This window comes from Propithecus coquereli, unplaced genomic scaffold (assembly GCF_000956105.1).
Source record: "Propithecus coquereli isolate 6110/MARCELLA unplaced genomic scaffold, Pcoq_1.0 Scaffold52, whole genome shotgun sequence".
In the NCBI taxonomy this organism is placed as follows: Eukaryota; Metazoa; Chordata; class Mammalia; order Primates; family Indriidae; genus Propithecus; species Propithecus coquereli.
Genome location: NW_012151063.1, coordinates 6,902,640 through 6,913,831, shown reverse-complemented (window position 1 = coordinate 6,913,831; position 11,192 = coordinate 6,902,640). Strand labels below are relative to the sequence as shown.

The following is an 11,192-nucleotide window of genomic DNA, read 5'->3' as shown; positions in this document are numbered from 1 at the left end:
GTTTGGTTCCTCATTATACAGAAATTTACCTCCTGGTCAATGGGAATAGGAAGCCAAGTTTTGGAATTACACACAGAAAAGGAAATGTACCTGAAACGGGCAAGACGCCGGAGCCGGCGGGGCTTTACGCTGCGCATCTCCTACAGAAGAACGTCCCCCAGAGGCTGCAGCAACTGGGATGGGCGCGCACGTGCAAAAAGGTGGCGGCCATGATGTTTCTGGCAGTGTCATTAACCAGGTGGGCAACTTGACGCACCCACTCCGACCCTCGCGAAAGCCCACCCCGACGCAGACTGGCAGAGCAGTCGGCAGGTGTAAGCACGCTCATCTGATTCCTTGCCATTTTAACTGGGTGGGCAAATTTGTTCTTAAAGGGCCAGAACAAATTCCGCTTCGTGGGCCATACAACCTGTTACGACCTCTCAATTCTACTGTACCGAGAAACAGTCACAGACAGTAGACGTGGACAATGAGCACAGCCGTGTTCCAATGAAATTGCAGCTACACACAATGAAATCCGAATTTCACAGAATTTTCATGGATCATGACATACTATTCGTCTTTTGATTTCTCCAACCATTTAAAAACATCAAACACATCCTTAGCTTGTTGACAGCATGTACAGATGCAGGCCCGGGCTACACTCAGCCTGCAAGCTCTGCTTTGCTAACCTTTGTGTTAGAGAACATGAGTCATGGTTAGCTTCTGTTTCTATCATATCTCACAAGACTTAAAAATGAACCTTCAGGAAAACGGCACGGTGGGTCCTCAACTAAACACTCAGAAATATCACGCGATGCAGCAATTCCACTTCTAAGTGTACACCCCAAAGAACGGAAAGCAGAGACTCAAACAGATATCCGCACCCAGTGTTCACAGCTCAGCTAATCACAACAGCCACGAGATGAAAACGACCCAAACGTCCCTCAATGGATGAACGGATAAACAGAACGCCATCTATACAGATGGTGGCATGTTATTCAGCCCTTAAAAAGAATGAAATTCTGGCCCCGCCCCACACCTCTCCGGGCCGGGATGCTGCGACTCGGCTACTGAAGCAGCTCAGGGCAGCGCCAGGTGCTCGGGCCTCCGCTCAGCTCCCTTACGGCACCCAGATGCCTAAGAAGGCTGGTGCGACGAACAAGGGTAGAAGCCAGAGCAAGGAACCAGAGAGACCACTTCCCCCCCTAGGTCCTGTGGCTATTGATCCTAAAGGTTATGTCACCATAGCCATCCATGCCAAACCTGGCTCCAAACAAAATGCCGTAACAGATTTGACAGCAGAAGCCGTCAGTGTAGCTACTGCAGCGCCTCCATCGGAGGGAGAAGCTAATGCTGAGCTCTGCTGGTATCTTTCCAAGGTCTTAGAACTCAGGAAGAGTGATGTGGTTTTGGATGAAGGCGGTAAATCTCGTGAAAAGGTGGTGAAACTTTTGGCCTCCACAACTCCAGAAGAGATCTTGGAGAAGTTAGAAAAGGAAGCCAAAAAGAAATAAAAGCAAGAAATGAAAAATGCATCATTGGGAAGCTTTTTTGTTGCTAACGACCAAGAGTCTGTTAAATAGGAAAATATATTTGAATGCACAGAAGAACATGGGAAAATACGTATATATTTAAACAAGGTTCAAAAAAGTAGAAAGTTTTAAAATACTGTACATTATTATATAGGTTCTAAAACCCCTGACCCCAAACAGCCTGGAACATGTTATTCTGATTTCATGGCACTACAAAATAACAGAGCTGGACAGGGTATCCAAGATGACCTGACTTAACAGCTTTCGTTCTGTGATGGGCTTCTGATATCCGGAAGTTGAGAGACTTATTCAAGGTCATACCGTGCAAGATGGCAACTGGAACCCAGATCCCTTGACTGCTTGTCGAATGCAGTTTATCCTGATTGTAAATGAAAATGACAATATCTTTTCAACAGTTCTGGAATTCTGGAAATTGCCTTCTAATCTATTTTACAAATGGCAGAGAAAAATCTGTCATGCTGCTTCGTAGTCTTACCTTATATTTTAAGATGTTTATCTAAATGCAAAAATGTTTTTCACATCTTTTGAAGACTATATGAACATTTTGTGAAAAAGTAAAAATAATCAAGACTTGTAATTTAATATGAATTACAACTTTTGAGACATCACTGAATTTTCTTGTTCCTCCATGATAACTCACAATCATCAAATCCAGTAGTTCTTATGAATCTCCAAAGACCCTTAAAAGAAGAAAGAGGACCTGGAAGCTATTTTCAGTATTTGTAAAAGCCCATGAGAAATCACATTCATATTAAGGTTTCGAAAGCTAATAATAAATACATTTTTACATATTCAAAAAAAAAAAAAAGAATGAAATTCTGACCCTTGCTGCAACATGGATAAACCCCGAGGACACAGGACCAGAAGGACAAATGCCGTATGACTCACTTACATGAAGTACCTAGCGTAGTCAAAAATAGAGACAGCAAGTAGAATGGAGGTTTCCAGGGGCAGTGGGAGGGAGAATGGATCTTTATTGTGGGAAGATGAAAAAGTTCTGGAGATGGAAGGTGAATGCATTTAATGCCACTGAATGGTACAATTAAAAATGGTACATTTTGTGTCACATATATATTTTTTACTGTACAGAAAAGATTGCAATGAAAATTGAAACTTCACTCCAGATATATTTCTTCCAAAGATGCTTCTGTTGGTTAAAAAAAAAATGGAAAGATCAAAATGGTTATTATGACAGTTAATGGGTATCATTTAACTTATTTCAAACTAATAAGTCAAGAATATACAAGTATTAGCATTCTTCTTTTTTTCCCTTTTTATAAGCCAGATTCAAGCCCTTAACTAACGTAAAAAATGCACAGTACTTAGTTATTTTCAAATTCAGAAGTGTCATTTTGATATAGTTCCTGGTGGAGTACAGACATTTCCTAGAAACAGCCTCAGAATTTCGACAGTTTCTGGAACATCTGAATGTTTGTCAAACTTAGAAATTCTCAAGCCAGCTTCCCCCCTTGGAGAATTTAGCTACATGGCAGTACAACGGCACATTTTGGTTCATTAAATTTGTATTAAATCTGTGTGGTTTGGAAATGGGATGGATGTTCTTATTAAATCAAGGTTGATCATAAAAGCCATTCAAAAAAATTAACACGTTATGCTGTTACATGATGTTCAGGACTGTACTTGTGGTTGTTAGCAAAAACTCCCTAAGTCCAAGAAAAACAGATACTCAGATCTAATCTAGGCTGCAACATTTCTCTCCACCTCAGATGCAAACTGGAAAGTCAGACAAAGGGGGAGATGGTGGAATTTAAGCACAATTCTTAGTCTGAGCTGTGTCCCTTATTTACAGAAAGAAAGCAGAGTTATAAGACAATGATGTTAATGTATATTTTCTCACCACCAGATGGCAGCTTCACTATATTCCTGTCTCCTAGGAGCTTCCCCCGGTCTCTATGTAAACACAAGGAGTTATTAAATGACTCTGGAAACCCCTTGGGCACCTTAAGCTCCTGAAAGGCATCTTTCTGACCTCTGGGTGCCCCTTGGTGACAGCACAGCCTCTGTTTCTGCAGGGAATGCATCCAAAACTGTCCCTCCTCTTCTCAGCTCCACTGAGCCGTGCTAGCAGAAGATGAGCTCCTCTCCTGCCTGGGACACAGATGGGGCCGTTACAGACCCTCCCGCACCCACCGGCCAGTGGTGCGATGGGAAGCCACTGGAGGATCAAGTCCAAACTCCTCCTCATTAGCACAGTGTCCTGCAGGGAACTGCAGGGTCTGTTCACCGCACACTCTTCCGATCTCATCTCCCTGCTGGCCGCTTCCTCTGCCATGCTGACCTGGCCTCTGTCTTTTCCCGTGAGTCCCTCGAGCTCAGTCCGGCTGCCCGTGCTTTGCACATGCTGGTCCCTCTGCCTGAAACTCTCTTCTCCTGGCTCTTCCCAGCTGCATCCCTCAGATTTCAGCTCATGTGTCTATTCTTGCTTCTAACATGGCATCCCTTCCGACCCAAACGGCTCAGTCACGTCACCCTGCCCACCTCTGTCCCAGGATGTGTCACTATCATCAAAGTAAAGTATCTCTTTTCTTTGTCTCTGTTTGCTACTGGTCTCCCAAATAGCAGCAAGCCCCAGCAGGGCAAGGGCCTCTGCATCCCAACACTGAGCTTGGAGGGTGCCTGACATAAGAAAGGACCTTAATAAACAGCTCAGTAAATAGGAGTGTGTGGACAAACACACGACCTTAAAAAAATTCAGAAGTGGAGAAGATGCATTTAACAGCACAACTGTACCGAATGCTGCATTTTTCTTCTTGATGACTGGAGTCAAATGGCACTTCCGGGTCTTGCAGGGCTTTTAGAATGAGCATTAACGACAACCCTAAAGTGCATAGAGCAGTAGAGGCCGCATGATGCCATATCCCTCTCAATTTACACGGCTATGAGCAGATGGGCTCACTGCAGGAGCCTTCATCCTCACTTTGCCTACCTATGAGAGTTTAGTATCGTCATAACATAAAATCTACAACTGAGGTGGTCTGACACAAATGCAATTACTAGACTTCACACGTTACTGGAAGTCTAGTAATAAAAAGATAAATGGCAACTAGTTTTCATAAAGGCTTCTGCCATTCCCTGCCAGGCACTGACTTACTTATATATGCACGGCAGGAGGGAGTGAAGGGGAGGCCGTCCAGGTAACTGGCACGCACTTGCCCTAAACCTTGCTTTTCACTTCCTCTGGAGAAGAAACTGAAGGACGGATGCCCAGCCACGGGGCCGCAGGCTCCCAGCTGGCAGTTGGCCCTCCGGGCCTCACTGCACCTCTGCCTGCACCGTCTCCCAAAGCTGGCCCAAGCTTGCTCCCAGCCCCGTTTCAGGCGCTGTCCTTGCTATGGTAAGTACAAACTTTAAACACGACACAGACAGATGAAGTATGAGTGCGCAGAGCGACGGGGTGAGCATGAGTCACTTTAAGTAAACACCGTGAGGTTAGATGTGGGCAAGACGGTCATGAAGGTGGGGAAAGGCGTCACTCCAGCGAGAGGCAGCAATGAGACTTCTGTGCAGATTTCCCTGAGTTAACCAGAAACCGGTATGGATGGTGCTGGAATCACTTAGGGAGGATTCCAGGCTCTAGGTCCTCCTCGGAGCAGAGACTCTGGCCGGCCCTCACAGTTTTGGGAGTTGACTGCATATTTGTATGTTTTTGGTTAAAACAAACAAACAAAACTAAGATATTTTTAAAGATTCCCAGTCAGCTTTCACTAACTTTTAAAATTAACATACCAATGCTCAGGCCAGATTTTTTTTGGTGAGGGTCTCCACTGCCCTTTCAGAGAGAAGTAAGTTTTATTTGTGTGGTACGTGTCTGTTTACAACGTGCGTTAAGTCCCAAAGTCATTCCTGCCTACACCACGAGGTTCTAAATAGTTAACAATGATTACTCATACCTTCTGGAGCCCTGAGAAAGTCCAAGGTTAAACGGCTATCACTTTAAAAAGCCAGCTGAATGCAATAAAATCACTACAACATGCCAGACACCACCCCCTGCCAATACTTTGAAGCCTTTTTACAAAATACAAGCATCTAAATTCTGTACATACAACATATAGCTAAATTAAGAGTATTTTCACTGCAACCGGCTTCATAATATTAGAAAGGAATATAAAATAGAATTTTGGAAATAAACTAATATTCCATTTCACTGACTACATTATTAATAATTAGCTAATAAAAACTCATTTATGCACGTACTTTCCCCCGTAAATACAGAAGCAGTAAGATATATCTGTGAAGTACGATAAAGTTTTAAAAGCATACATAATTCTGATCCTTTCATTCAAGTTCCTCACCCTACCTGTGCCTTCAAGGACCAGTTTGGAACTTATCTCCTCCAGATTTTGAAGTCAAGCCTTCTTATTCCAAGAGGAATGGCTTGATTATTGTCTCTTTGGGTATTACTTACGCAACGCTGTGGAAGAACCTACCTCACTGTGCTCTGATGGCATCTTTAAATTTCTGGCGCCCTCTCCTGATGCAAAACTGAGATCCTTACATTCCTATGCTTTTACCTACCTTTTCCAGTGGTTCTCAACAGGGGTGATATTGCCCTCCCCGGGGCCATCTGGCATTATCGGAAGACAGTTTTTTTAGTTGTCACAACTGGGGAAATGGGGTGCTACTGGTATCTATTGGGTCAGGGATGCTGCCACACCTCCCACAGTGCACAGACAGCCCCCACCCCAAGAATTATCCAGCTCCAAGCATGAAATAGTGCTGAGGCTAAGAAACCCACTCTATCCACCTTATTACCTGGTGCATTTATCTGTTCTCCTCAAACTCAGTTTTCACACTCTTTACAAGCTTAATCTTTTCTTGCCCCTGTGTTTTCTGAAAAACACCTTCATGACACAGGTGGGAATTCAGTGTCACCTGCGCTTGTACTTCCCAGCATTCCAAGTCTTCTGGGCACCACTGCAGGAAGTGTGACCGAGTGCCAGCAATCTGGAGTTTTAATGTTTCCATCTTCTGAAGCCACTAACCAGCCCCCCCACAATAACCCTCATGCCCCCACTTCCTGGGTCTCCAAAGATTAAGTCCCATCGAGAAACAAAAATACCCTCGCAAGTTTTAATAGAATGAAACACTGTAGCCATGCCAGTTAGCTACATTAATCAACAGGTGAGATAACACTGCCATCAATGTACAGTAATTACTACACAAATGCATATAAATATATGAGAGCACCGTCTTCATCACAATGAAGAACAAGGGTGCTCTGAGTCTCATAGATCTTACAGAACCTGACTTTCTACTCTCGAGAGAGCATTTTCTATGTGGGCTGCACTGTCCTGCTCCCTGTCCACTTCCAGAGAACGCTTCCCTGGAGGGGCATGGGAGAAACAGATCTCTCCTCAAGTGGATAGGAAAGGGAGAAAAAGACCAAAATGGCCAGATACACAGAGGTGGTCTCAGGGTTTGTAAGAGATCTATCCAAAATGCAGTGGCCCACCCAGTAACACTATTTTCTTATAACACCTGCCACACAAGGCCCGTACTTGACAGATGCCAAAATGACGAAGCAATTCAGCCAAAAAAGAATTGGTTAATTAAGAATATGGTGCCTTGTAGCTGTCCATCCCACCTCCCCCCTGCACCATTCCTTCTGGATTTTCGTGGCTCAATTAGCTAAAATGGTGTCATCTGGGTAAGTCCACAGTGAAGCACTCCTCATACAGGGCTCTGTGCCCGTGTGCGCGTCTGGGTGCGACAGTCCACTGCAAATGCAAGGAAACAGCTCATCATGCGGCGGAACTTCCAGGGGCTGGGTCTGTCCGCATGTCTGTCTTCTTAACTGCTGTGGGGTGGAAACCCCCATTTATCAGCATCATCCTCAGCAAATGGAAATCCACCGTGCAGGTCAAAAGGCGCACTCAGCACCGACACATACACAGCCTAAAAATAGTGATAACGATTTACAAAGCTCCCTGGAAAACACAACACTCTAAAAGGCTCGGTAGTAATAAAAGTGTCCCATTTGCATAAATTTTAACAGCACTGCTGCTATAGGAAAACAGTCTGATTTGTCCTTTCTGGGTTATTACAATAAAGTCAGGGGCTTCTTATTAATCCGCTCAACTCTCTAAATCATTCTTCACCTCATCCAACCTGCATGTTTATAAACTTCTCAGTAGTTCTAAATGAGACCATGCCTAGGGAAAAGCATCACGTTTGGTAATTTCTACACAAACGCCATGAGGAATCTATTTCTCTGTACGGTCTTTTTAATTGGCAAGGGTACGCTAAAGAGTGTTCTTTTTTTCTTCAGAAAAAAGGTAGTTTTTTTTCAACAAAGTTCTATTTTATAAAGGGAAATGAGGTTTTACAGAGTTCTCAAAAATAAGCAAGAATTTAAATGACCTTCTGTTTTCTAATTACATGGTTCAAAATTATAAACAAATGTTTCTAATATACCATAGTGACATTTTAAAATAATCAATACTTTACCACTTCTACCATTTTGGGGGATGGGGGTGTGTGTGCGATTGTTACTTTCTGCTCTTTGGTAAATAGTACCAATCTCTGAACCTAACATGCACAATATAGTGCAAATAGCAAAGTGATTTCATGTGCTCCCGTCATAACACCCAAAGTGCCGTACGTGGCGCATATCTTTACCCACTAGGATGTAATATTTGCATCTGGTTTGTTCATAGCTATCTTTTCTGCAATTCCACAAAGCAGGTGTTCAATAAATCCGTGTTGGTTAGTTGAACGTGTTACAATGAGGAGTGCAGTGAATGCACATGATTGAAGGACACAGATGTCCACCAAGAGCTTCATGTGTGCAAGTACTATGTGCAAGGTGCTACAGGGGCAGGAAGGACACACAGAGCTGGAAGACAAAAGGCCTTCCCTCTGCAAAAAGCTCACAATATAAACGGCACGTATTCATATAGAAACATAGCTCCCAGCACCACGCGAGATCATCTCTGGCCCACACGGGCCAGGCAAGGAAAACTCTTGCAGTCATCTTCAACATGCCATTTAATCCTTAGAACACAGGTTAGCTCGTAGGTCCTTGTGGACAAAGAAAGAGGCCTCTGGCCACATGGCTCACACACAGAGTAAGCAGTGGGCAAGAGGCAAGGCGAACTCAAAGCTGGGCGTGGAAGGCGGGCAGAGGTGCCCTCCGGACAAGCTTCGGCTGCATCCCATACGGACGGTCTCCAATTGTGCACTCAATGCGTGACTGTGTTAGGAATGCCAATTCTTCCCTAGCATGAGGGTAGGGAATGGGGTGCAATCTGCTATCAGTACCCATTTTCCCCCTTCATCTTGTAAGAACAGGATACCTGAATTTTACACGGGTCCGTGCTGCACGTCAGGAAAGCATGTGTTTTCCAGGTGACCAGGTTCTGGCCAACAGGCTACGCTCCAAGTCAGACAGGAAACTTCACAGCTGTGCCCGTAAAGGAAGGCCATGAGGTGCCCCCTCGCTCCTTCTTGGGACTGGAGATGGGCTGACGGCAATAGCTGGAGCGCCCACCCAGACACAAGCAACACAGAACGCTGGGCCCCACCCTGAGGCCGCGCTTCAGGGAACAAGAGTCCTCATTCCCACCCAAAGCTACACTAAGTGACATTCTAGGCCACCAGCTAACTGTTGAAATTATTTACCTGAACTTGCAACCTGCCTTCTACAAAGGTTAAAAATTGCCAGCTGACCTCACATAACACAGAGATTCATCCACACGGAAAAAGGAGTGAAGCATTAAATCTACTCATGACTCCCTGGGCAGAAAACTGAGGATTCCCAGCACCCCAGCGATTTCAGAGTCCAGATGAACAAAAATCATCCACAATATCATTTTGTAAATTCACTTTTCTGGGTTTGGAACCAAATTTGAAGTCTTCTGGGCCCTGGAGTGCTTTTACCACACAAACAAAGCTTGAAGTAGGCCCCCGCATCAAAGAAGGCCTCAGCTCTTGGCTGGCATCAAAGGACGCGGCCCGGGGCTGAATTCTTGGCTCTGACTCCTACTAGTTTGCACAGTCATGGCTCAACTATTTCGTCTGTTTGAGACCCTTTACCTTAAGGGTACAATGGCAATAATCATTTTTATCTCATGGATATGCTGTGAGGATAACAGTGTAGACCAAGGACCTGGCTTCCTTCCAAGCCAGACGGGCCTTGATGTCTCTTGGTCAACTCTTGATACCCCAAAAGTGGGAGCCTGGCAGAGGTACGGGGATGTTGCCACATTTGAAGACGGCTCAACGCTGAGCACAGTGAGCTGAAGTAATCATCACACTGACTCACTAGTGTATGGAATGTGTTTGGTCTTGAGTTGGGGTTGGGAGTCTGCCACTCACCATGAGCCTGTGACTTCAAGATCACCTTCCTTCATTTGTTACACGACAACTCTAGTCGAGATCTGCCCGGTCCAACAGACATGCACAAGGTGAGACTTACATACAATTTTCAAGTTGCTGGTAGCCAAATTAAAAACATAAAGAAAGACCAGTGAAATTCATTTTCATATATATGTTAATTTAACCCCACAAATCCAATAGTATCGTTTCAACTTACATTCTATATAAAGAAATTACTGAGATCTTTTACATTCCTGTTCTCTGCTAAATCTCCTAAATCATCAGAAGCGTATGTGTTAATATTTTACACTTTTAACACATCTCAGCTTGGAAGCTAAATTTTCATTGGGAATACATGACTGGTAGCATAGTTCACAAAACACACGCTTGAAACTGTAAATGTGCATACCCATGTGATTCCCAACATGCTCGAAAGTTCTTCAATCACTGAAGCGAGTATTTACTTTTAAGTTTAAATTAATTAAAAGGAAGTAAATGATGTGCTCTGTTCCTCAGTGACACTAGCCACATTGTGGGTACTCAAGGGCTCCACGTGGCAAGTGGCCGCTGCACAGGAGAGCACAGGTCAGCACGGCCACTCAGGAGTCTATGGCAGCTAAAATTCTTCTGCTATAGGATAGACAGATACGGGGACTTTTTAGGCCACGCAATTCCTCTTTAACTGGTCCACGTGTGCAAATTTTGAAATTGTATGTCCAAAATATTTTCTTTTCCTGGACCAATTCCAAATAGATTAACAACCACAAAGTGTCCTGGTATAAAACTATTAATATCTCTTCCTAAAAATAGTGTAACTTTCACCTTAAAAATTATTTTTCCTATTATGAGTTGATTTTCGTAATTTCACAGAGACATCAGAGCTTGGGATTTCAGACTGCACTGACCAAAGTACACACTGGATTCCCCAGACTTTGTACAGAAAAAGAAAGAACATAAAATATCTCGTGAATAATTTTTTTATAGAGATGCTTCTTGATGCTATTTTTGATACACTGGGGAAAATAAAATATAGTTTGGCAATATTATATACTAAAATAGGTACTTTAATATTAATCTAGCATATATTAAAGTAGATAGAACAATATAAATTTCACCTGTTTCTTTTTACTTTTTTTTTTTTTTTGAGACAGAGTCTTGCTCTGTTGCTGGGGCTAGATAGAGTGCAGTGGCGTCATCACAGCTCGCTGCAGCCTTAAACTCCTCAGCTTAAGCGATCCTTCTGCCTCAGCCTCCCGAGTAGCTGGGACTACAGGCATGTGCCACCATGCCCGGCTAATTTTTTCTATGTATTTTTAGTTG

At 43.8% G+C, this 11,192-nt stretch overlaps 1 protein-coding gene and 1 pseudogene across 2 annotated transcripts in view; one reads left to right on the top strand and one right to left on the bottom strand.

Annotated features, from left to right (window-relative positions):
- Nucleotides 1-11,192, bottom strand: part of TBL1X (transducin (beta)-like 1X-linked) — a 209,153-nt gene that overhangs the window by 66,980 nt on the left and 130,981 nt on the right. The gene's annotated exons all lie outside the window — the stretch shown is intronic.
- LOC105820343 lies at nt 1,116-11,090 on the top strand (annotated as a pseudogene).